General features: G+C 46.1%; 1 non-coding gene across 1 annotated transcript; it reads right to left on the reverse strand.

Moving 5' to 3' along the window:
* Positions 1-23976: 23976 nt before the first annotated feature.
* TRNAL-UAG (transfer RNA leucine (anticodon UAG)) lies at positions 23977-24058 on the reverse strand. Its single transcript has one exon. It is a non-coding gene; the product is annotated as a tRNA-Leu (tRNA).
* Between the last annotated feature and the right edge of the window lie 1819 nt (positions 24059-25877).

Genomic DNA, 25877 nt, shown 5'->3' on the forward strand with positions numbered 1-25877 from the left:
ATGAGAGACGCCGTAGTGGAGGGCTCCGGAAATTTTGACCACCTGGGGTTCTTTAACGTGCACCCAAATCTTAGCGTTTATCAGTGTACTGCCTCAATTCCTCTAGCATGCTATAGGAAATATGTACTGAATATGACTAAATATTGTGAGCATTATTCATGCGCGTCATCTTGTCATATGTACATACTCATTTTCATCAGTCTGACCTGTGTTGTGGGGCAGAGGCTCGGCTAGTAAAAGAAGTGTCTTGCAGCAAAAACGTTGTCGCAGACGTACGCTTATACAAGTCTTTAAAGGTTCAGCACTAACAAACTCTACAGAATATCGCCATTTATTATATCCCTGGCGAAGAGACTTTTGCCGCACTCGAAAACAAGAAGTAGCTATCACAAGGCTGCATTGCCGGGTACCAAATCTAAATTTCTATAAACACAGGTCTGCTCAGGCACCTTCGCCACTGTGTGCATTCTCTGATGAACTGGAAACAATAGACCATTTTTTTTTACCTGAAGGCGGTTTAACACATTACGAAAAACCGTATTAGAAATACCTTTACGTGGTATTGGTGTGGACTTATCTCTGCCTGTCATTTTGTCTTTTGGAGCTTCCATTTCTGGTTTCTCTAATGCGACAGTATGCGCGGCCGTCCGGAACTATATTGATGAAACTATATTGATGGTTGACTAATTAACCAGTTTCATTATCCTAACAGGTCCACATAATTATATACGTATAAAATCAAATAATTGCTCTATTCTAAGAATAAATTCGTTTATGTAAACATTTGTACCCATTACATTTAGCACCACACTATCCTAGGCTATCGGTAATGTTTCTGTTAAACCTCCATCATTTCAAATCTGAACAGTAAATTTTGAAACCACTCGATTCTTGGCCCATCCCCTACAGTGGGTATGCGCCATTAACAATAGGAGAACAACAACAACAACAACAACGTTGTCTTAAACCTCCATCAATCCGAATCTCAACAGTAAATTTTGAAACCACTCGATTCTTCGCCAATCCCCCACAGTGGATATGCGCCACTAACAATAGGAGAACAACAACAACAACAACAACGTTGTCTTACAAGTGGTGGAGAGTGCTTTCCGGTCCCCTCGTCCTCTCCCTGCAGCGATTTTTCGTTATCTTCGACTACCAACCATCCCTGGAGCTCCGGTCGGGTCGCCGTTGGCACAGTCAGCCCACGGTCATGTCGCAAGACAAGCACAACAACAACACGGCTCCATCCACCCCACCTACACCCCTGGGCACGCCTTCATGGACTGTCACCGCCCCTCAAAAAAATCCCCCGATGTTCGCTGGCCTTCGCGGTGAAGGCCAGCGAACATCGGGGGAACATCGGAAGACTGGTTGGATGAGTACGACCGTGTGAGTGCGCTTAACTATTGGCATGATTCTGTGAAGCTGTCCCGCGTGCCGTTCTATCTGACGGCGGTCGCTAAGACATGGTTTCTCAACCATCAGCTGGATTTCCCAGACTGGCCTACCTTTAAGCAGCAGCTCCGTCAGATATTTTCCAACCCTTCTGTGCGTGCAGACATCGCCAAACTGAAACTTGCTGAACGTGTCCAGCACTCCCGCGAGTCCTATACTTCGTACATTGAAGATGTCCTCGCCCTATGCCGTCACGTCGACAGCTCGATGGCGGAACATGACCGCGTTCGTTACCTGCTCAAGGGCATAGGCGCCGTCGCATTTAACGCTTCGGCAGCAAAGAACCCCACCACGGTCGCGGATTGCATCAGTACGTGTCAGCGACTCGACGACCTTCAACCTATACGTTTACAACCTGACATAGGAGATCTCAGGCCAACGCATGACAATGAGCTCCGTGCGTTGATACGGTCTATGACTCGCGAGGAGCTGCAACTCCAGGCCACCTCGTCATCTTATGAGCTTCTGCAGTCAGCCTCAGCAACATCGTGAGGGAGGAACTGGCATCCATGACGTGTGAGCAAGTCCCGAGCTCGCATACCACTCCAAAGCCGACATACGCTCAGGTGGTTGCAGCGTCACCTTCTCAGCAATCACCGCAGTACGTGTCAACTACGCAGCCCTCCCTAAATGTCCTCGCCCCAAGGGCACCGCCTCCTTCTTTCCATGCCTGGCGTCCATCTCGACCGATTTGCTATTATTGCGGAATACGTGGCCACATCTCACGGTTCTGTCGTCGACGTCAACAAGACGAAAGGCGGGGCTATGGTGACTACGAGAAGGATGAGTTTGCCCCTGCTCCACAACATCGCCACCCATACCAACTGTACCAACGCCGCTCACCATCTCCGCAGCACTTCGATGCAGCCAGTACCTTCCGCTCCTCGCGCCGTCGTTCCCCGTCACCTATGCGCCGTTCCTCGTCACCACTTTGTCCGGCTACCACGGCGTCTGATCATCACCCGGAAAACTAAACAGTGCAGCTTCAGTAGGGAAAGCTGCATTTGGCGGACTGCATCGAACTCCTCCGGAACGCCCTTCAAATGTACTTTCAGTGTGTGTTGAGGGTATATGGACTGAAGCCTTGGTGGACACAGGTGCATCGTTCTCAGTTATTAGTGTGGACTTGTGTTCCCGTTTGCGCAAAGTGAAGACACCGTATGATGGCCCTCCCCTTCACTGTGCTAATGCGGTTTTCGTTCAGCCTTCTGGTGTTTGCACAGCACGAGTTTTTATTGAGGGCATCCTTCACCATATACAGTACCTCGTTCTGTCATAGTGTACTAATGCACTCATTTTAGGATGGGCCTTTCTCTCTTCAGCTTCAGCCGTGATATCTTGCCGTCAGAGGGTCATTCGAATGTCAGATAATGCGCTTTCGTCCGATAAAGATGCTCATAGCCAGAGTTTCGTCACCGCTAATGACTGTTTTATTCCTCCAGGTAATGAGCATATTCTGACCCTGACATCAGACTCAGTACTGGTGATGTGTTCCTGGCACCGTGTGGACGCTACATCTCTGGTAGGCTTACCATCGCTCCTAGCCTGGTGCGCTTTTATGATGGCAGAGCATTAGTTACGGCAGCTTTTTGCACTGCCCCAGGGCACCAGTGTAGCTTGCTTCTTAGATACCAAACCACTTTCTTTGGTGCCCCTTCACGCGGACGCGTCATCTTTCTCTACGAGTAATGGTGACGATGCTACAACGGCTGCTTTAACAGCCACAATAAATCCCGATCTTACGTCAGCGCAAAAACAAGAACTTTTAGGTATCCTTCAAAAACACAGTGCTTCATTTCATGTGAATTGCAAGCTTTTGGGTCGCACTTCCGTCGCCGTACATAGAATTGAAACGGAAGGCAATACAATTGCACGCCGCCGCCCATATCGAATGCCATTCGCAGAGCGGAAAACAATTGAGAACAACGTTGCTGATATGCTCAAATGAGATGTTATCCGGCCTTCGTCAAGCCTGTGGTCATCATCTGTAGTGCTCGTCCGAAAGAAGGATGGTTCGGTGCGATTCTGCGTCGATTATCGAGCACTTAATAAGATCACGCGCAAAGACGTGTACCCGATCCCACGAATCGACGATGCACTTGACTCTCTGCATGGTGCTGAATTTTTATCCAGCCTCGATCTACGGTCTGGTTATTGGCAAATACCTGTGCACGAAACAGACAAAGAAAAAACTGCCTTTGCAACACCAGACGACACCTTTGCTTGATACAGCCCGCAAGACGACACCTTTGCTGATCGCTCGAACACGCAAGTAGCTGGTCGTGCTTGCTCTAGGGTTTTGGCCTAAGTTTGTGTAGTGGCTGTGGTTTCTTTGTCTTTATTAGGTGTTCCTATAGTGCGTTTACAGCTAAGTAAGCGCTTTTAGGGCTAGAAAGTTCACTTAGATGCAGTTTTCTTCACCTGGACCAGGGGCTTGCCTCTGGTCTGCTTCACTTCCGCCACAGGAAATACCAGTGGATCAGTTTCTACGCAACGGCATTCCCGCAGTTCCTGTGGCCCTCGTCCCTAGCAATGAAGGCTTCATTCGGATGAAGAATCCGAAAGTGATCCAGGCGGAGCTTAGAGCTGCGACGTTTCACTTTCACAGCATCACAGAGGTCCACCAGTTCGGCAGAGGTGGTATTCTATGTTTTTCATCTGATCAGCTCTGTGTCCAAGACCTATTGAAGTGCTCGAGTTTCGCGACCAATCCGGTGAGCGCCTTTATTCCCCCGCATCTGGCATGTGTGAAAGGTATTGTTCGCGGTGTCGATGTTAACTTGACCCCGTCTGAGGTATTAGAGATGTTTGCCGTGACTGGCGCTATTTCCGTTTATAGGTGTTCACGACTAGTAGAGAAGCAGAAGACGCCGACGGAGTCAGTAATTGTAACCTTTGCTGGAGCGAATCTCCCAAGCGAAATCAAGGCATGGCCACTAATATACAGAGTGGAACCGCTATCACCGCGACCACTCCAGTGTACGAAGTGCTGGCGATACGGTCACACTATTAAAGGATGCAGGTCAGAACTCAGATGCCGAGTGTGTGGTGACAACCACGAAACAAATTACTGCAAAGCTAAAGAAGAGAAATGTTGTCTCTGCAACGAACAACACTGTGCAGATAATCCTGATTGTTCTGCAAAGGCTCGAGAAATGCAAATTCTTGAAATTATAGGGCGTAGGCGCTGTTCTCGACGAGAAGCCCTAGCGGAAATACAGACTAGAACTCAGGGGTATGCCAGTGTTGCATCACGACATCTCTCGGAAATAAATGGGTCGATTTCCCTGAATATAGCGGAGGCCATAGAAAAGGCTCTAGAAATAGCCATGGAACGACTGACTGCTAACATTTGCGATTCTCTATCTCAAATTTTGGCTAACCAGATGACTCGCATATTTGGTACAGCGGGAGAGTCAGGCCTAGTATCCCAACATGTTGAGAGTTCACGACCAATAGCTGATGGTGAATCTGAAACTGCGCCATCGTATTATCAGCCCGCAGGAGCCTCTGCAATAGGCGTCCACAGCCGAAATGAGGAATTTGAAACCGCACCATCGTATTCTCCGTCTACAGCACCCTCTGCAGTAGATATACAGAGTGTAAGTGAGGACAAAGCTGCATATACAATAGATTCTGATGACATGGATTTGGACCCTAGGTCCCTGAAGAGATCTAGATCCCCTGTGTCAAAGAAAACTAACTCACCGAAACAAACAAAGAACAAAAAATATCTGAAAGACAAGGAGAGCCTTTCAAAGAGGGATTTCTTGAAAGAAAACATTCTATAGAAAGCTATAGCGGAAGCAGCTCTTTCGAAACCATAGGGTCGCTTAACATTCTCCATTGGAATTGCCGATCAATCCATTCTGCATCTACGGATTTGGTATACTTGACCTCTAAATTCGCTCCTGATATTATAGCATTACAAGAGACATGGCTATCTGTACATAATTTGTTCCATTTAAATAACTTCCAATCTTTTCGATTAGACCGTTCATCGAGAGGTGGGGGTCTAGCTCTCTTTATTAATAATAGCATTAGTATGAAAGTCAAATGCTCATACAAACATATGTCGCCAGAATGCGAAATTTTGGCAGTAGACATTACACTGCCCAACTGCACTCCTTTCACTTTAGTTAATATGTATTTTCCGGATGGAGTTCAAGACACACGAAGTTTGGATCTAGCTACAAAATCGTGGTGCAAAGACAAAGTTTTAGTTGGAGACTTTAAATCCCACCACACGAGTTGGGGTTTTAGAACTGATCTTAGCGGGAAACGCTTGTGGGAGTGGACAATGGCTAATGACCTGACGTGCCTCAACGTCAGAACCCCCACATTTATTCGTAATCACTCCAGGTCGGCCTTAGATTTAAGTTTTGTCAGTTCAGCCATTACTACTTCTTCTTGGAAAGCGCTGGACTGTGCCGCCAACAGTGACCACTTACCGATAAGTTTTGAAATTTCTTGTCCGATAATTCTATCTTGTTCAAATGTAAGAGTATTTGTAATTACACTAAATTTAGGAATGACCTGAAGTCAGCACTGGCTGTTCACTCGGAAGAGAGCGATGATAAGAAAGCACTGAAAATAAACGCAGTCATTAAACGATCCTACAAAAGAGCCGAATTTACTATTGAATCCACAAAAAGAGTATATAGCCGTTGGTGGAATGATGAATGTACAAGAGAGCACCGACGACGTCAGGCAGCTTGGAAGCAGCTCTTACATAATCAATCCCCACAAAACTGGGCCGATTATAAATTCATTGCTGCGGGCTTTAAAAGAACGGTAGCTCAAGCTAAACAAGATTATGACAGAAGGCATTATGAATACCTGTCGAAGCCTAAACATATGAAAGCACTGTTCTGATATATGAGAGCTCGGAAAATCTTGCCATCACTAGTTAATGTAGCTTGTGATAATCTGTCGGCACAAGAAATGACCACTACCTTAGAGGCAATCGGTAAAGGTCTGGAAAGCAGATTCACTTCAGTAGTGCCAAACCAGCACTACCAGCGCCGTAGACTACCTTTTTTTTCTTTATTGCCTTCTTGACTACAGGTCAAGCTAATATGACAATCACTATCACACGTGTTTCATGCGTGATAACGCGTCAAACAAAGATATTACATATTCAACACAGTCGGTAGTCTTATACACATCTCGCACTTTTATAACAGCTTCCACGAAACACTCATTAACGGATAGAACTCTCACATCACAGTGTCTGTACTATAGCATACTACGCCAAACCGAATGAAGACCAAGTAAAAATATAACATCCAAATTTTGCACAGAACTATCACAAGGCAAAAAACGAATTCCATATGAAGTAAGAGGTAAATCTTTTTTTAAAGTCCTCTGTAAAACGTGCCAAAAGAAAATAGCATTCTAACAATCAATAAATACATGTTAAATGGTCTCAGGTTTGTTACACAGGAGACAGCTGCTTCCCCATGGTACATACATCCCTCTCTCTTCAAGCCACGTTTTTACTGGCAAGGTTCCCGTATGAAGTTTAAAAAAGAAGGTTTTCACATTGGGTGGTATACACATGTTTTTCACTCGCTTCAGTACGTCATGACCATATGATTTTTCATACCTTGAACGGTACAGGGGCACAGGAAAAACATTCTGTGTTAGGTCTTTCATAAGGCGCTTTCTTTTCACATTAGTTAGGTAGTCTATCGAAAACCTCGCCCTTAAGAAACGATATGAGAACACAACTTCGCGCAAGAACGGTGACAAGGTGTGTCGTTCTCGCCTGTCTGAAGATACAAAGAAGTCTGCCATGTGGTGTAACAGCGTTGTTTGAAATAAAGAACGTAAAAAAGAGTCTCTCTGGTCTCTAATGAGCAGGAAACGTGATATTACTTGGTTAAGAAATGGATGGCACAGAGACAGCCCTCCTTGCTTAACTCGCCGAAACAAGTTCGTTCTGGATGTTCTCTCCCACGTAGAGCTCCAGATGAACGTGGCGAATATCCTGTGGACTTTGTGAATGCTTTTACGCTTGCAACTAAGTACTTGCGAAAGGTACATAATTTTAGCAGCCAGAAACACGTTGCATACAGCTGACCGAGAGAAAATTGATAAGTCTCGACTGCCCCATCCTTCGGCGGTCGCGCGCAGTTCTTCAGTCTTTTCAAGCCAAAATAATTCACTGTCTTGATACATGTCCAATGGTACCCCTAGGTAACGACTAGGCGTCGTGAGCCACTGAATATTTCCAAAGGAACTGGGCGTAAGGTCCCAATCACCATGCCATAAACCAAAGCTTTTTTCTTTGTTCATTAAACTTTCACTCGTGTCACAACACCTTTGACTGATTTTTAATAACGAAGTGACACTCTCTCTATCAACAGCAAAAAAAGCAATATCGTCGGCGTATGCCAAAACACGCACTTTACTTGACTGCAACCTGAAACCATTAATCCCTGCATGGTGAATCACTTTCTGACACAATGGTTCCAAAAATAGAGCGAAGAGAAAAGGACTTAAAGGACACCCCTGGCGCACGGAGGAAAGTACTTGTAGGCGCTGTAAGAGTTCTCTATTTACAAATAAATTTGTGGTTGAACTTTTGTATGCAAATTTAATACCTTTACATATGATCGCACCAAGACCAACGTACTCAGCTAGCATGAAGAGTATATTGTGTGGAACCATGTCGAAAGCCTTGGCTAGATCAATTTGCAACATAGCTACTTTTAGAAGCGCAGCATCACAATACTCCAAAATGCTCCTGACAACATGAATATTCGTGAATATTCTCCTACGCTTGATGCCACAAATCTGATGTAACCCGACCAACTTGTATATAACTCCTTGCACCCTCCTAGCCAGAACATTCATAAACACTTTATAATCTACGTTTGTTAGCGTGATTGGCCTGTATCCTGTCACTTTGCGTAAAACATGTTGCTCTTTCCCTTTAGGAATCAGCACGGTGTGTGCTCGATTAAACGATGGAGGCAGAGTTCCGCAATCTAAAGACTCTGAAAAAACCTCATGCAATGCGGCGGCCTATCCTCCTTGAACGCCTTGTAAAAGGCGGCATTAATGCCATCTGGACCAGGTGATTTGCCCATGCCGAGATCATCGATAGCCTTCTCGATTTCCCCTATACTAATAAACATTTCCAATAAATTTGTGTCCTCAGCATTAAGTGTCGGCATTTCTATCAAGAACTCATCTACAAAACCCGGCTCCTTTGGTTCGCGATAAGAAAACAAGTCCTGATAATAGTTTTCAAAAACTTTCATATTATCTTTATGTTCTTTCAATATTTTACCATTCCATTCTATCTCTAGTATGTCGTGAGCTCGCGCATATGCCTTTTGATCTGACAAGGCTCGCTTTGTCGGGGCTTCACCCACGAGGTATCTCTCAGCTCTTGCTCGTATAATTGCGCCTTTATATTTATCTTCTTCAAGACATTCAATTTTTTTTGACAACCTGTAGTTGATGTGTGAATAAGCCCGGGTTTTCTGCTTCAATATTCACGAAATCATTTAGCTCTGCCCGTAGCTCACGTTCCTGTTTTCGAGCTTGATACTGCATGTAGCAACCACGCTCTATTGCGTTCATTTTTTTCTTTTGCTTAAATAATTCCCATCTTTCCGTGGCACTCCTTTCTGCGTTTTTGAAAAATTCTCGATTTCCTTCTTTGTCTTATGTACAAACCCTTCGTGCGTAATTATCTTAGTATTCAGTTTTCATGTTTCCCATACAACCTTCTTTTTGCACTTTCAACCTATCTCAAACGAAACTAAGCAATGATCACTTAAGGAAACAGCATAAACGTCATAGTTCTGACATAAAGGTACTATCTCAGAACAGACATATGCTCGATCTAGTCGTGCGTGGCTCGAACCTTGAAAATGTGTGAAGTGTTGGCGACTGCCACCCATCACAAACAGAGCTACGTCATGTAAAAAGTACTTATTAAGGCTGTCTCTAAGCAAACCAACGCTTTCATTACCTAATTTAGCAGTATACGTGCAATCTTCTTAGGTCAAAACACAATTGAAGTCACCCAACAGATTCACACATTTCTGGCATTCAAAGTACGCTTGCATTTCCCGAAAAAACAAACACCTGTCTCTCGAATTTGTATGTGCGTATACACAGACAACTCTAAATTGAGTGTTCCCGTAACAAAAGTCACACAAAACAAAACGCCCATGTAGGCAACTTTTGACCTCTTCCACTACAATACCAAGAGAGTTCTTGACAAAAATAATACATCCGGCTGATGCTCCCACTGCATAGCTCACACACGCATTGTACCGCAATGAAAATTCTGCTACCAAGCTATCAGTCGCGTCCTCAGTACTAACTTTAGTCTCCTGGATCGCGAGCAAGTCAAGGTCTTTTAGATGCGGAGCATCTCATACTCGCGCCTTGTAGTGCGCCGTCCGCACCGTCCGCACCGCTTCTCGAACATTCGACAGCTGACGCGCGCGCATGCGCCGTCGCGCCGTCGCCCACTCTTCCACCATCTGTGCATCCCTTCCTCCTCTACACACCGCGCGCGCTTCACTCCTCCACCATCTGTGCACCCTTCCTCCTCTACACACCACGTTCGACATCTACAATTCTCCTGATTCTCCAGTGGACGCGCATGTGGCGTCGCGCTTCGAGAACATTCAACAGCTGACAGTGCATGCGCCGTCGTGCTGTATATATACTCAAGGTCGGCGCTCGCTCGCTCAGTTGCCGCTCGTCGGTTGGTTTGTGCGGCGCGTCGACGTCCAAGGTCGCGGTGAAATGAATTCCAACGAATCCACAAACACAATGATCGACGTCCCTTCGACCAGCGCCGCCCTTTCGCATACGTGTGTACGTGTTCACTCATTTAACACCCCCTCCTACAACCACGTTAACCAATTTAGCCATCGACCCAAGTAAGTCGCAATTTAACACCCCATTTCACAACCACGTTAACCAATTTAGCCATCGACCCAAGTAAGTCGCACTTTAACACCCCGTTAACCAATTATATGGTCCGCATCCTCCTCAGTGTTCCCCCGAGGGAAGCTGCGGGCAATTTTTTTCTTGCATCAAGCGTTTCAACTGGTACTGTTTGCGACGTGTTCCTAGACCACGTACATTCAGCGTACCAATGCGTAAAGGCGCAGTCATGCTAGCCATGTTGATGACAAAGATGAAAACTACAATGCTGCACTTACCGTGTCTCGTATACCTTGCAGTGGGAAAACCGGGGTCTTACGCGTCTAGATCCTGTCCCCGAACCGACGACGATGACGCCGACCGGGTTTCGAGGGCATCTTTTTTACTCTAAGCGCCCGTGACGCGATGCCACAGACGCTCCGGGTGTTTCAGGTTGCGTTCCGTGCTCTCCACTCGATAATGCTTGCCGCGTCCCGTGGTCGCTTCCGGAGACTTTGTGCTGGCTTCTGGCGTAGCGATCTCGCCACTGGTACCCATGTCTTCCTCCATCGATTCTTGAATGTCCTGCTGGCCGCCTGTTGCGGCCAACTCCTCGGATTCTTTCGTTGAGTCTTTGCTATCTTGCGTTGTCGCGTCGGCTGTCTCTTCTCCAGTTGCCTGAACCGTGCCGTCGTGAAGTGTGGCAGCTTGGGCTAGTTGGTATGGCATGACGATAGTTATAGCGCGAGAACAAAACGACGACACAGAGACAAGAAGGACACGAAAGACACGGCATTGCTGCCAGAGGCTAACTTCTCAGCCTCTTCGGCGTCCATTAGATTATCTTGGGCGTCGTCTGTTGGCAGCACGGTCTTCGTAACTCTGGCATAACTCCTGACGCAATCTTGACTTTCAATGCCAAACGCTCGGCATACACCATAGCGGGGAGTCTGGCAGTCTCGTCGTATATGTCCTTGCATGTGACACCTTAGGCAAAGCGGTGCCCAACCCGGGGCCACAAGAAAGACGGTGCTCCCTCCAATCTTAAAAAGGTGCGGCAAGTCTTCTAGCACCACGCCTTCCTTCAGTTTCAGTCGCACCACCCTCGTCGTCGATATCGCGTGTTCAAAGCCCGCGACGGTCCAGTTGTCGTTGGAAACCTCCAGAACTTCACCAAACTCATCTAACGTTTGTCTAATGCTCTCATTCGAGACCGCAAAGTCAACCCAGTGGATTTTCACGGTTACATCATGTTGGATAGGGTCGATGATAGCACAAAAGCCACCCTTGACTCGGAGTCCACCTGTCTTGAGTAATGCATCTTTGTCATCCTTGCTTCGCATCTTCACCAGCCAGACGTGATTCATCTGGAAGGCTCCAATGCCAGTGATCGCCTTGATGAGTCCCACTTCTTCCAACGGGGCCCGAAAGTCTTCCAAGCGGTATGGTCTTTTTTCCAAATCCCCGTGCAGAAACACACACTCTTCCATACTGTCACCCGACGGCAATGTAGTCAACAAAAACCGGTAATCTGATGGTGCAGAAGGAAACCTAACACCGCGGCCAGCAGCGGCCGCCGAAGCACCTCGCACGGAGCGAGCCATCACACGTCCGTCTCCCACCGAAGCCGAAAGTGGAGACTACTCGGCCACGCTACCAGGTGTGCCAGCGACACGGCTTTGCGGATAAAAAACACAACACTGCAGCCAAAGCATGGGCACTGTTTCTTTCCTAATTCAAATGCTCATGGCATATTTTTTCTTAGAATGCCATACAATAAGAGCACTTTAATTTATACTTCACGGGGCCGTGAAAAGGGCCTAATCAAAAAAATAAAGCCGAATCATCCAAAGTATTATGAAAACAATAAACAGATATCTGTTGAATCAATGCGCATTTCTTTTCTTGAGGTATATATAAATGCAGTATTTACATTGCATAAAAGCAGCGTGTAAAGGTCGCGATTTCCTCAGTTGTACCTTTGTTTATTATATAAACGGAGCGAGATTCCTGTGTCTAAATTTGAAGCATGCTCTGAATGCACACCTCAATGCGTACCAAACTTATCACGACGGCGCCCTTTCTGAAATCCCAGGGCGTTTCGGCTGTCCGCAAACAGCCTTTCTTTCCTCTGTGCCGCACATTTGCGGCGCTTCTCAGCTTCGACAGTTCAAAATACGTAAGTCGCGGCCAAATATGACCTGTTAACTGGATGTGGTAAAACCGTTCTATCTTGAAGCATAAAGCAGCTTGCCCTGCTACAAGCATTATTAAACTGCGCGAGGGTCTGATATCACTGAGCAATGTATATACGTTGGAATTATCACATTTTATGAACTAGCGAGTGTCAAACGAACACGCTTTTACTGCATATACATTTAAGCGAAAAGCAATTCATAGCTTCCCATTCTCGTGATCAGATCAGGGACGTAGCGAGAATTTTTTTTGAGGAGTGGAGAAGGGGGAGAGGGTGTTTAATTATACTTTATTCCATGAACGCACGTGCGTTTGTATTAGTGCGTTTATATATACGCAAGCAAGCAAAATTTAAAACCTTCAACATGGCTCGTGTCACGTCGAGCAGCACAGGAAAACTCTCATGTGCGTTCGTTTCACGTCAAACAATTCTAGTAGCACCACTCACTGAACTGAGTGTGTGATATTTATCACTGCAGCAGAAAAGACCACTGCGATGGAGCAGCTCCTCCTTAGCGATTAAGAGTTTGACATCACTATATCTAACATACAGTCGCATGAGCCCGGGTGAAACGATTGCAATAAGGAAAGTAATTCGAGTTTTTCTACTGAGCGAGGAGAACAATACTTCGTGCTCCATGAGAAGCATTATATATTAAAGTTATTTTTTTTAATAATCGTGAAGTGGCGAGCTAGCACTCTCGTTGTTCGGTTTGTTCTTCGTCCAGCCCCGCCGCGGTGGTCTAGTGGCTAAGGTACTCCGCTGCTGACCCGCAGGGCGCGGGTTCGAATCCCGGCTGTGGCGGCTGCATTTACGATGGAGGCGGAAATGTTGTAGGCCCGTGTACTCAGATTTGGGTGCACGTTAAAGAACCCCAGGTGGTCTAAATTTCCGGAGCCCTCCCCTACGGCGTCTCTCATAATCATATAGTGGTTTTGGGACGTTAAACCCCACATATCAATCAATTGTTCTTCGTCCATATTTTTCTGAGCACCTATTTTCCACCAAGATAAGTACCGACTATCCCAAACGTCCCTCTTCTTGATGATAAGTTGTAATGGCGAAATTATGACACTGCAGATTCTTACTTTGGTTCCTGGCCAAAACGATAAAGAAACGCATGCGTGTTGGGCACGCACTATTTAGCACTCGCAGCGGCCGCCACAGCTCCGGAGCTATATTTAGCGTCACGTCACACAATAGGCCGATGTACGCGACGAATGCCTAGTGCGGGTGAATGTTTCCTGATTTGTGGAAAGTTCATCGCTACCCAGACAACAGCCACATGCTTGTAAGTGTTCCTGTAGTCCCCGGTATTATACCCTTCAGCCAGTAGTCCTTCTTGGAGATGGGACGCACTATTTGCCAAAATTGAAAACTTCTAAGGAACAGTAAAGCGGGAGAACATCTTTTGCATAGCGATTATTGAGTCAAGCTGTAAGGGTGGTGAAGAAGCGTGTTATTTTTTTTTCGTATTGGGCAGCTGTGAATAACGTAATAAGCGAACTTCAAAATCAATCACAATAGTTGCCTCTATTATTTTATAACCGTTTTCCTAATAAATTGACACGACGTCATTGCTTTTTCTACCAAAGAAATCCTCTTTTTAATTGAGCTTCATAGCCCAGTGCTCTCTTTTATAACACTGGTTAACATCGGCTGTGGCTTGTATAACGCTACCCTAAATCTTAAAACTTACGTTTGCAGCAAAAAAAAAGTCACAGCTTAGTCGGAAAGGCGAAGCATTGAACACTATAGCAACAAATTGGAAGGTCACGCGCAGAATGGCAAGCAGATTTAAACGTGCCCCGCGTTTCTTCTGCACAAATAACGCACAAAACGTACTCACAGGTAAAGATTAACGCGAATAAGCGTCTCTGTTGTGACTTCGCTGTGTCTTAAAAGCGCGCCCTTTTCGCAAACGGAGGCTGTTAAACAATTGCAGCGACCTTTTTTGCACCCCGTAACTACCACATATACGTTCCAGTGCAAGCCCAACGCCAGCAGAGACGCATTATCCTCCGCACCGGTAAATAAGGGCGCGCGAGAGGTCGTTTACTCCTTTCCTCTGCGCGGGCCAAAGCATACGCATGAGAGATGAGAGCCGCCGCCCGCTCATTGCGCCATCTTGCTGATAATGCTGAAAACATGATAGTTCCCCCACACCCCTCAAGATGCCCGCCAACAGCGGAAGTAGTAGATATAAATAGCTCTCCGTTCGATCTTTGAAGGAGGTACTCCTCGGTGGCTCAGTGGTTAACGCCTCGCGTTCACGACGCGGAGGTGTCACGTTTGAAACCGCGCAATGAAGCCTTGTTTCTTGATTTTTTAGGAGCGAAGCTCCTTAAGGCGTGCGCTGTGCGTCCCCTGTATGTAGCCACCTCTCGTTCAGTTCTAAGTATTACGCTAGCCACCGCCCGATCTAAAGGGTACAGCCATATCCATCCGTCCATCCGTCCGTCCATCCATTCATCCATCCGTCCGTCCGTCTGTCCGTCCGCCCGTCCATCCGTCCATCCGTCCGTCCGTCCAAAAATGCAAGATGTTATAAACTAGACGGCGGTACGTGTAGTTGATTATGAAAGATGCGAGGTGTTATAAAATAGGAATGATGCCACATATGGCGCGTGTCATCGTTCGATATAGTGCGGCGACGTACGCTAGGGGGAGCGTTGCAATAAAATCGAGTGGGCAAAATGTACGAAGGATTCATGGTTTACCAGGTTTACCTCCGGAGCTTCGCCCACTCATCATCATTCACTTCGTGGATATGGCGACATTTTTTTCTTTCTTGCATTTATATATATATAAATACGTACACATATACGGTGCACGACATCGATGCGTACGCCGACAACAGCGGCGAAATCCAACCGAGAGTGTCCCTATAAAACTATCACATTAAAATAACAACTCTGGCAGTTGTGGGATATGAAGCCACGCCCCCGATAAGACTAGTGCCTGAAACCAGCGCCTTAGACCGCTCGGCCATGCTACCCACACAACGATCAGCTCTGCCGCTTCCATTGTCACTCGACGGCGCTTCGCGTAAAATTTATACAATACCAAAAAAAACAGGCGCTCTGTCAGTTTCCTGATCAGGCGCTGAGTGGATAAGTTCTCTTGCTATACTATATAAACAGCGAAGCAAAAAGCAGTTCACAGTTTTCTAGTATCGGATAAATATGTGCGTGGAATCGAAAGACATCGCGCTTAAGAGGTTTTCGCAGACGCAACTGCATATCTCGTAGTATGTAACAGTAACAATCATAAATAAATAGATGAAAAGAAGGGAAGCGATGTGTCTTCTATGATGACCACCAATGATCTTTCACTAGTGCATCTTGTTTGAGAGGGAGGTAGAAAGAGCTTCAATGAAAGGAGGTTTTTCAGTTAATGCATTTTGGCAGCACCTTTCGTTCAGACCCATGTTTTCCCAGTACATTGGCGTATACAATAATCGTTTCGTCATACAGACTTTACGGTTAACTGATATTAAATTTTTAACTGGATAAGGGCCCATGGATTTATAAATTTTATTTTAGACACATGTGACAGAGGTCTTTTCAAAAACGTACTCTTGTCATGTTATTCATGTTTGTATGCGTGCGGGCGTGCATGAGTGCATGCGTGTGTTCATCCGTGGGCGCGCAATACGTTTTCTGGTTGCACCACTATGTGTAGGATAATGATTATCAATTAAGCATATGAAATATGCTGCGATGTAGTGTCTCCTTCGTGTTATTCTTAATGCTCCCCATTCACTCTCCTGTACTGTGGAAGAAACAAGTGTAAATGCAAAAGCTCGTTGTTATTTGACAGACACAATATTATTCAGAACAAACAGACCATTATTTCAAATAAAATATAGGGATGTTGTGAAAAGTACTTCAAATTTAAATGTGAAAACGAAAAAGGGATAGAAAGGTAACCCTGGAAACTAATTCACGTTTTTGTCTTGGGCGAAAAAAACTACACCATGTGTTTCATGAAGAACCGAACGTTTTTTTCAATAACCGTAACGTTAATGAAAAAAAAAGCGAGCTAGACTCAGCATTTTTCCGAGTATCATTTTTCCCCAAGGTAAGTAAGTACCAGCCACCCCAAACGTCCGTCTTCTTCATGATTAGGCATTGCTCATTCGACAACTGAAAAATGTACCAGTTTACTAATTTATTTTGTCTATGTTAACCTGTACAATTTTACGTGTATGTCTTTTTCAGTTTTTTTATTTTTACAGCACATATTTCAGGTATCGCAGTCGCCTTATATGTAATAAGATGCATACATTCTTCCACTCCATAAATTTATTATTAGTATATATAGTATAATGGTTACAGTGTAGTTGTGTACTGCTGTGAATATCGATATAACTGATGATAATATAGTTGTTGAAGAATACTTACCCCCGTATTCAAGAACGGCCCTTCACTCAACGCTCCAACTCCACTTGAGAAAGCCGATGGGAGCACCATCTCTAGGCAAGGCAAGTCACTGCATATGAGTGGTAATATGCAGCTATTCTAGAGTAGCGCACCGCCATTTTGAGCCGACCAGCGGCGCCGTGCTCAACTCTTTCAAGTGAAGGGTTAAATTCGAGTCAAAGAGCGTTTGTGAATACGAAGGTTAAAGTGTGACATGCCGTTATCGCTTTCGTTGTCGCTTTATTTTGCGTAGTATACGTATCTCTTCATATCGGCGTGCAAAAAAAGCAGTTGCAGCGTTGCATCGCCTGATGGATTTCGGGGAAAAATAATCTGATAATCATGTGGCGATTCATCTACGTCCTTGGTACTACAGTGTCTAGAGATATACTGCCTAGTGTGCTGAGTGCGTGCATTCCGTACGAGAGAGAGTGGCCCCACATGGGATGACTGCACTCAGATGCCACAAGCGGCGCTGCCACATTCAGCGTCACCGCGTGATCATTGCTCCAGGTCACTTCAGCCTCGTCGCTATTCGTCACCCCGCCCTACTGGATGCCTTTACTCGGAAGTCTGGGCGACGCAACTCCCGGAAGTGACACCGCATTGAACTTCCGACCGGAAAACCCTCTGCTGACCCTGACTACGGACCAGAACATGCTTTTGGAGAAGCGGGTTGCCTGCCTAGTACAGCCCTCACTGTCACCGGTGCGCCTATTTCAATTATAGGCTCCGATTTCTTCGCGCGGCTAAATAAAGTCCTTACGCCACCCGAGTCCCTATTTGTGCGTGTCGCTAGTGGAGCAACTCCGGCTGTGCTCCGAATGTGCTCCGCATGTGCGAGATTCGCCGACTACCAGAGGTCTATTCTATTTCATGTTCTCACTCATTGTCCTCATGACGTCAACCTTGGACTCAATTTCTTGTCTGACCACTCTGCTGCAATTGACTGCTCTGCCAGCGTCGTGCAACTTGACTTGCCTACGGCCGCCGACACGTTGTAGATGGCTCAGAACAAGCTTTCATGAGCTGAGTTTGTTCGCCTCCCACCACAAGCCCTAACTTGTGTCACTGTTGAACCATATTCCACTGTGCTGAATGAGGATTAAGCTGTCTTTCCGTCGCCCGTCGTTTTACTGGCCCGCAACGTCTCCTCTCCGTACACCGTCTTAACTGTTACAGCGAACAAGATGCGCCTTTTAGGAGCGAAGCTCCTTAAGGCGTGGGCTGTGCGTTCCCTGTATGTAGCCACCTCTCGTTCAGTTCTATGTATTACGCTAGCCACCGCCCGATCTAAAGGGTACAGCCATATCCATCCGTCCATCCGTCCATCCGTCCGTCCGTCCATCCATCCATCCATCCGTCCATCCGTCCGTCCGTCCGTCCGTCCGTCCGTCCGTCCATCCATCCATCCGTCCGTCCATCCATCCGTCCATCCGTCCGTCCGTCCGTCCATCCATCCATCCATCCATCCATCCATCCGTCCATCCGTCCGTCCGTCCGTCCGTTCGTCCGTCCGTCCATCCATCCATCCGTCCGTCCATCCATCCATCCATCCATCCATCCATCCGTCCATCCATCCGTCCGTCCGTCCATCCATCCGTCCATCCGTCCGTCCGTCCGCCTGTCCGTCCATCCGTCCGTCCGTCCGTCCATCCGTCCATCCATCCGTCCGTCCACCCGCCCGTCTGTCCGTCCGTCCGTCCAAAAGATGCAAGATGTTATAAACTAGACGGCGGTACGTGTAGTTGATTATGAAAGATGCGAGGTGTTATAAAATAGGAATGATGCCACATATGGCGCGTGTCATCGTTCGATATAGTGCGGCGACGTACGCTAGGGGGAGCGTTGCAATAAAATCGAGTGGGCAAAATGTACGGAGGATTCATGGTTTACCAGGTTTACCTCCGGAGCTTCGCCCACTCATCATCATTCACTTCGTGGATATGGCGGCATTTTTTTTCTTCTGAACTTGGGACTGAAAGCTTAAGTCCTACCACGAGGCATTGTTATCGCCACTCTGTCACCATCGAACAAGCGCACGATCTCATCGGTGTCACCTAAACTGTCCGCAGTCGTGTATCAAAGCCACATAGTTCTGACGCAGCAATATATTCTACACTGCCCAACAACGTAACTAAGGTGATTGCCTCAGAGCTATCGCCGTCTGAAGTCAAAAACCTCAGTGATATTTTTACGACCTACTCAGACATATTTGACTTGGACGTTAGGCCCTCAGGTCAAACCTCACAAGTCAATCAATACATAAATACACTTAATGCATCTCCGATTCACAAGCATTTCTACCGAGTGTCACCACCAGAGCGCCTAGTTATCCAACAGAACACGATGCTCCCAAAAGGCATCCGTGAGCCTTTTTCGGGTAAGTGGGCGTCCCCTGTGGTCTTAGTTAAAAATAAAGACAATACCTGGCGTTTCTGTGTGGACTATTTACGTTTAAACATGGTCTCCAAAAGGGAGGTCTACCTGATTCGTCGTATCGATGGTGTCATGGACTGTATTTATGATGCAAACTACTTTTCTGCAATATAACTACGCTATGGCCACAGTAAAATCTTCGTATATGACTTTGACAGCGAGTATACTGCCTTCGTAACGCCTGATGGTTTCTAACCAATTCAAACTCAAGCCGTTCAGCTTAAGCGATGCGCCGGCCACATACGACCGGATGATGGATGCACTTTTGCACAGCTTTTATTGATCTATCGGTCCTTGTTATCTGGACGACGTCACTGTGTTTGCCCCAGCCTGTGAATCTCACCTCAAGTGACTTTCATGCATTCTTTCAGCGTTTCGTATGGCCGAGCTACAACTTTGAAATGTCACTTTGGGCATCGCCAAGTTGCTATGCGATGGCATCTAGTGTACGTATCTGGCACCCACCCTGATGCCGACAGAGTTCCTGCTGTCCTCCAATTTGCCTAACCAGCTTGTACCATGGGCGTTTGACGTTTTGTGGACGATTGCTCATATTTCTCAAGATTCATAAGAAACTTCGCAGAGGTTACACGCCCCTTCCCTAATCCCCTAAGGAACGATGTGCCATTTGAGTAAGGTTCTCATCAAGCCACGGATTTTTGCCAGCTTATAACACTTTTGGCCATACCACCCATTCTCATCCATTTCGACCCATCCACTAACACTGAGGTCCGCAATGATGCTATTTGATGCGGTATTGGCGCGTTGTTTGTCCAGCGTCAATACGGTCATAATCGATTTCTTCCATATGCCGGTCGGCTTCTTCTCTCGCCGAACGCAAATACACAAGTGTCTAACACTCGTATGGACCGTTGGTAAGTTGCACCCCTATTAATTGGCCGAGCTTTAACTGTTACCACAAACCATCCCGCTCTACGCTGGCTTCCAGCCCTCAAGGATCCTTATTCGTGGGGATCTGTGCCTCCAGGAATACACGTACGCTGTGGTTTACCAGTCCAGCCGTTTACACCAAGAACCCGACTGCCTCTCTCGGTACCTGGTTGGCACTCCCGATCTCGTAACGGTTGACACGTCTATCTATTTCTTCACTCTCCGCTTTCGGTAACATAGGCGGTGAGTACTGGCGTGACGCGTCCCTACGAAATTTATTCAACCGCCTGAATACTGGATCAAATGAGAGTTTGCTTCGACGTTGTCATTGACGGTACCTTATATCACAGGAACATACACACCGGGGGACAGGAACTACTCGTAGCACCCACTGATGTGCACTCAACCATACTTGAGCAACTACATGATGTCCCAACAGCCGACCACCTTGGTGCTGCAGAACGTACGATCGTGTCCACCAACGCATTTTCTGGCCCGGCCTCTGCCGTTCCGTATAATGTTATGTTGCTTCTTGTCAATCGTGCCAACACCGCGAAATGCCAGCTGCACACACTGCCGGGTTCCTTACTGATCGACATACCTGCTGATCTTTCTTTCGTGTCTGCCTCGACCTGCTGGGCCCTTTTCTCTCTTTCTAACAGTAGTAACAGGTGGGTCGCCATCGCTGCAGATCGTTCCACCCATTTTGTCATTACGAGGCCTCTCCCGAGCAGCTGCGCTACAGACGTCGCCGACTTTTTGATACACGATGTCATCTTACAACGCTGCGCTCCTCATCAACTTGTCACGGACCATGGTCACTACTTTTTATCTAAGGTGATCGATGACCTACGTTGTTCTTTTGCAAACAAGCACAAGCTTACGTCGGCCTATCAGTCCTAAACGAACGGCCTCACAGAACGTTTGAATCGCACGCCCATTGACGTGCTCGCCATGTACATCCCGACTAATCAACGTGGCTAGACTATTGCGCTTTATACCCTTTGTCACTTTCGCTTAGAATAGCTTGCGCAGCGACACTGCGGGATATTCTGCTTTCTACCTTTTGTATGGAAGAGAACTGACCTTGCCGTTCAACCCGCTTTTACCAAACCCTGCCCACCTGTCCATCCACGGCATATGCTAGCCACACTATTAGCACAGCCCACTGGGCCGTCAGATTGCCCGTTGGTGCCTTTCGGGCACGCAGCTCCGTCAGAAACCTAGTCTTGACAGCCTCTACCGGATCGACCGCTTCAATCCGGTTCACCTCGTTTTTCAGTGGTCTCTGTCTCGGCGTGTCGGCCTGGCCTAAAAGCTTCTGTCAAAGCACTCAGGGTCTTCTCATGTGCTGCGGCAGGTGACTGATGTTACCTACGATAAAGATCCTCTAAACCCTTCAGTGCTCTCCTCATCTTCACACATCATCCACGTCACTCGCCTGAAGCTGTACCTTTTGTCCAACACTTGCCAAGGAGTGCCGCGTCGGCGCGTTTGCCACTGGAGGTCAATGTTGCGGTGTAGGCGCTATGACAATGCTGTGGTGTGCGAAGAGGACGACGACATGTTGGTGTTCGAAAAATGCAACAGTCGCCATCTTGATTTATGAACTATTTTCATACCGCAAAGTAGTAAATATATGGACAACATTACATAGGCAAGCAAAATTTTAAAATTTCAGATTGGGTTGGAACTCCCAAATGCCCCCCACTCTCCCTAGGGCTATGTCACTGAAGCCCAGATATGTGAAATCAAAAAAGTATCACACTTGAAAGGTTCGAGATGACAATTTTACGCCTTATTTCGTAGCATGAAGCATTGCTGAGGAGTAACAAAGAAAAGGAAGAAATGCGGAGTGATAGGAATTTTATGATGACAACGAATTGTCACATTCAGATAATCTTTTACTGAAAATTCTAATCTTACGTTGTGACTGCTTGAAGAAATTGGCAGTGTGCCCCACAATATATAGTTTCTAGACACTCTATGCCACGATTGGCGTTTTCTGCAGGGTCTCCAGCACACGCCTATGGTGTTCATATAGGGTGGCCCCCTCTGTCCCAATAGTGAGCACACCGGTGTGTTTCAGCTATATCGAGTACAAAGATGTCAAAAAATAGGAGGGGGGGGGGGGCAGTAAGCGTTTGTAACATGGTGCAAAATGTTTCCCGTACATTGTTGTAGTGTCCAGTCACGTGCTTCTCTTTGCTTAGATTTTACTATAAATTCATATTAAATTTCGTCATTCGAGAATTACCCCCATACTTACCAAAGTTTAAATGAGAAATCTCTAGGCATATTTCTGAGAGATGTAACCAAACTGTATACAACAACGTGTGCGTGTGTGTGTGCGCGCGCGCGTGCGTGCGTGCGTGCGCGCGTGTGTGTGTGTGTGTGTGTGTGTGTGTGTGTGTGTGTGTGTGTGTGTGTGTGTGTGTGTGTGTGTGTGTGTGTGTGTGTGTGTGTGTGTGTGTGTGTGTGTGTGTGTGTGTGTGTGTGTGTGTGTGAACACGTAAAAGAATTACTGGCTGCACCGCTGGCCGTGTGTGAGATAATATTTTTTTCATTTTTTCATTACAACAGAAAATACCGCTGCGATTCACCAGTGTTCCATGCTATTTATAACTATGATATGACTGTTTCTAGACCTTAGTCGCATGAGCCCCAGTCAAGGTTTTGCGCAATGAAACGTAATTTCAGTTTTCTTGTCTTGGTCGAGAACGATACCACGTGCTTCATAAAAAAAACTTTATATTTTTTTTCTTTTTTCATCAACCATGAAGCGGCAAGCCAGCATCAGTATTGTCTTTTTCCTCTTTCATTCATATTTGTCTTAGCACCTTTTTCTGTTAAGATAAGTAAGTACCCTCTATCGCAAACGTGCATCTTCTTTATAATAGGTTATAATGGCGAGATTATATAGACACCACAGATTCCTACGTTGGTTCCTGGCTGAAACAATAAGAACACACTTTCGTGATGTGCATGCTCTTTTCATGACCTGACATCTATTTACCACTCGCATACATGTGCAGCTGCAGCTGTGGAGCTATTTCGATTTACGCCACACTAGGCCTGTGTGGGCAGCAAATATCCCACTCGCATACATGTGCAGCTGCAGCTGTGGAGCTATTTCGATTTACGCCACACTAGGCCTGTGTGGGCAGCAAATATCTTGCACAGGCAAACATTCTTTCATTCGTGGAAAGTTGTTCGCAACTCAGGCAACCGCTACATGTCTGTGGGTGTCCTCGTAGTACTCGAAAATATTTAACTACTGACTTCAGCCAGTAGTCACTCCTGGAGAATCAATGACTCACTAACTGCCAAGGTTGATAATTTCTAGTGAAAAGTAAAGTGAGGGAAAATTTTTACATACCTATGATCGATTCAATAGATTGGGGAGGCGAAAAAGCGTGTTCCCTTTGGTAATGGGCACCTGCGAATAACGTAGTAAGCTAACCTTGCAATCAAAGTATATGCGTCTAATATTTAAAAACAGTATGGCTAGTAAGCTTACCAGACATCATATTCTACCAAATATTGTTTTCATTGGGCTTTGTACCGGATTGCTATCTTTCATACCACTGGCCACCAACGGATGATGCTTCATTGCATTAAGATAAATAATAAAACCCTTCAACGCAATCAAGAAAAAATATATCCTGGCAGCGGTGGGATTCGAACCCACGCCCCCGAAGAGACTGGGGCCTAAAACCAGCGCCTTAGACCACTCGGCCACGCTACCTTTTTTTTTTGCTTTATTGCCTGTTTACAGGCGCATACATCAAACCACAAGCAGAACAAAAACAAGCAGCAACAGTCCGACAGAAACTTAAAATTCCCTAAGTGCTGCCAAGGGCTCCACCTTCGACAACCACTCAGGTACAATCTCCTGAGTTTTCTGCAGTTCAACATACTTGGCCATACATTCACGGAAATACATTCGTGCAGGCCGTGCATCCTGATCGCGATAGAAACCCGCCATACGGGCCCGCCATAAACAGTGAAGTCCACATAGCATAATCAAATCAAAAGGCATTCCCTCTTCGTCCACTATTGGCAGAAATCTTATACCATATGAATTTAAAGGTAATTCTTTTTGTAACGTCCTTTGAAGTACATCCCAAAAATATACTCCTTCCCAACAATGTAAGAAAACATGGTCAATATTTTCCGGTTTTTTACAGATAAGGCAATTTGTCCCCCAAGGTAAGTAAAAACCACGGTCTGCTTGAAATGTCCTGACTGATAGTGTACCTGTGTGCAGCTTGAAAAAGAAAGACTTCGCGCCAGGAGCCACTTGCATTCTCTTCACTCTTTTAAGCACATCTTTCCCTTCACCTCCAGCGTACATGGCACGGTACAGCGGTTCAGGTAAAACAACATCGCATACATCTTTGTACAACTTCTTTCGAGTCACTGAAAACAAATATTCGTTGGAAAATCTAACAGATAAAAACCGTACACTTAGAATAACCTCTTTAAGATACCCGCGCACAGCACCGGTCATGTCATGCGTGCTAACCACATATCCAGGTAAAGCCCGCGTCAGTCTCATTTGGCACACTGTACGTAAGAAAGGGTCCCTTGTGTAGCGAAAAAAAAGAACCTATTTACTACTTGGCGTATGAAAAGATGTGTTAAACCAAGCCCTCCGTGTTTCACTTTTCGAAACAGATTAGTTCGACTGCATCTCTCCCAGTTCGAAGCCCACACGAACACTGCGAAGATACGATGGAACTTCTGTATGTTTGCCCTTGAACAATGCAATACTTGCATCACATACCAAAGTTTTGAGGCAAAGAAAAGATTACAGACAGTCGCCCTAGCAAACACTGACAGATGATTACCGTTGCATCTATTAGCTTTCGTCCGGATTTCTTTCGCTTGTTCTTGCCAGTAGTTCTCATTATCTTTATAAAATTCCAGTGGCACCCCTAAGTACTTGACAGGTGTGGTCACCCATTTAACATTGGCAAAATAGTCTGGTTTTGATGACCACTCTCCATGCCAGAAACCCAGACACTTTCCCCAGTTTACTAGACTGCCAGTTGCCTTGCCGAACCTTTTAATCACACTGATGGTAGTGGTAACACTATCTTGATCGATACAACAAACAGCCACATCGTCGGCATATGCCAAAATTTTAGTTTCAGATTCTTGTAATCTATAGCCACGAATGCAACTGTTTTGAGCTATTGCTAAGCACAACGATTCTATATATAAACTGAAAAGTAGGGGGCTCAGCGGGCAGCCCTGACGAACAGAACGCTTTATGTTAATTGTATCTCCTAGCGTCTTATTGATTACCAGTCGGGTTGTGCAGTTCCGGTATGCCATAGATACTCCATCTCTGATTACAAAACCAACGTTGACATGGTCAAGAATGGCAAGCAGAAGGTTGTGGGAAACACAATCAAAAGCTTTCTCGAGATCAATCTGTAGAATGGCTACCCCTACTTGATTGGCATCGCTACACTCGAGCACACAGCGCATCTTGTGTATATTAGTCACAATGGAGCGTCCCATAATCCCACATGTTTGGTGAGGCCCTACTAATTCTT

This window comes from Rhipicephalus microplus, unplaced genomic scaffold (assembly GCF_043290135.1).
Source record: "Rhipicephalus microplus isolate Deutch F79 unplaced genomic scaffold, USDA_Rmic scaffold_262, whole genome shotgun sequence".
NCBI classification, from domain to species: domain Eukaryota; kingdom Metazoa; phylum Arthropoda; class Arachnida; order Ixodida; family Ixodidae; genus Rhipicephalus; species Rhipicephalus microplus.